We start from the raw sequence: 1,784 nt of genomic DNA, 5'->3' as shown, positions 1-1,784 counted from the left end.
TGTGTTTGTTTTCAGTCTCAGCTGAGCTCCTAAACAAAGCTATAAGACCTCGTCCTGTAAAAACAGGAGCCCAGAAGCTCCTGAGTTGCATTAAGGAATCCTTAACTGACTCAGCAAATCAGGCCAGCATTCCCTGCTTCAGCAGATGAGTTCTGTTGCCATTCCATCTGGACTTGACTGTAGTTATAACCTATTTGCCATAATTTGAACTGTGCTTTATGTCTCCCCATTCTACCCCTGCCTCTGCCCCTGAGATTGAATACTCTCATTAAATGACCATGGTAATTCCTTACAGTACCATAAAGTTCTAAGGTGAAAATAATGGCAACCTTCTGTGTAGAGTTTTGACTTAGACTGAAAACTCGTTTCAGAGAAGATGGTATTTAAGGAACAGTGCGTTACTGACTTGCTGTGACAGCATCAGGATTATGTTCTTACTTCTTACCAGTTCCTACTAATGTTCCTATTTTGACTTCTGCTAATCTTCTCGTTTGATCCCAGGATGTGACCCACTGGAAGGTTGTATCCCAAATGTCCATGTGCAAGTCTTGGTCTCCAGCATGGTGATATTAGGAAATGCTAGGACCTGTGGGAGTCCTGGCTTTATGGAAGTGGGAGACCATAGGCCATGGCAACACATGCTAGAAGGAATGTAGAATCTTTGCTCTTCTCAATTTCACTTTGATTCCCGGAGCAGGAGGGAGTGACATGCTTTAACCACACACTAGCTCCAACACAATGCATTATACTCACCAGAGGTGGAGAGCAGGACTCATTCAATCATGAGGCTGAGGTAGGGGAAGGGTAGCTGATTCTCTCTTTCTACAAAATGGGTCCAAGATTTGAACTCAGCTGGTGAGGTTTTACAGTGCACCTTTCCTTGTTGAGGCATCTCTCTTGGCCCCACTCAAACTTGGCTTAGACCCACTTGGACTATTGTACTTTTTCACTTTGTATGCTAATTAGCATCAGCCATTTTCCTAACCATAGCATAAAACTGAGCATCCCTGAAACACTGCGAAAATATCATCAATGCTGGAGCAATCAGGGACTCCTTAGCTAAGGTCTCGCCTTCTTCTTTTCTAATCATAGAACTAGGTAATGAACTAAGCATTGTAGGACCTGTTTCACTATTTCCATTGGAAACTTGAAGGGAGAGTTAAAAGATATTGCTGTAAAGTATATCCACACACCTTGGATTTGAAATTTATCAACTGTTACTGACTATTAGCTCATGTCATACTCTGTTAGAGAGGAAGGGCTGTAGAATATAGTCTTAATGTTTTGCTCCATTAGTTTAACTCATTTGTAACTTTAATCCTGTCTAATCCTGTCTTTTCAGGTTATATGGTTTAGTACATACTTTAATATACTTTAATTCTTGTTGTTAATTTAATTCTTGCTGTTAGTTAATTTGATTCTTTTTTTTTCCTACAGAAAAGTATCTGATTTTATATTTCAGATCTCCATTGTCTTTATTTTTCTTTACAGTCCTTTATTTCATTTTGGTTGGTGCTTACACAACGGACACCTTGTATATCTGACCATCTAATCTTACCTCTTAAGTGCCAGGGTTACAGATGGGTGCAGCTCCAGGGTTGCATATTGATATCCCCTTATATGAATCCAGGGCTTTGTTATGCCAGGCAAGACCTCTGCCAGCTGAACTCCATTCTCAGTCTGCTTTATTGCTTTGCATATCACTAAGATTTACTGATATTGTAATGTTCTCTATTTTTCATAAGCTATTAAACCATTTAATACTTTTCCTTTTGGGTTTATTT

The sequence above is a fragment of the Microtus oregoni genome, unplaced genomic scaffold (assembly GCF_018167655.1).
Source record: "Microtus oregoni isolate MIOR12 unplaced genomic scaffold, Mior012 000011F_ref0000422, whole genome shotgun sequence".
Taxonomy (NCBI): Eukaryota; Metazoa; Chordata; class Mammalia; order Rodentia; family Cricetidae; genus Microtus; species Microtus oregoni.
The sequence above is the reverse complement of the archived record's forward strand: the minus strand, read 5'-3'. Positions refer to the sequence as shown.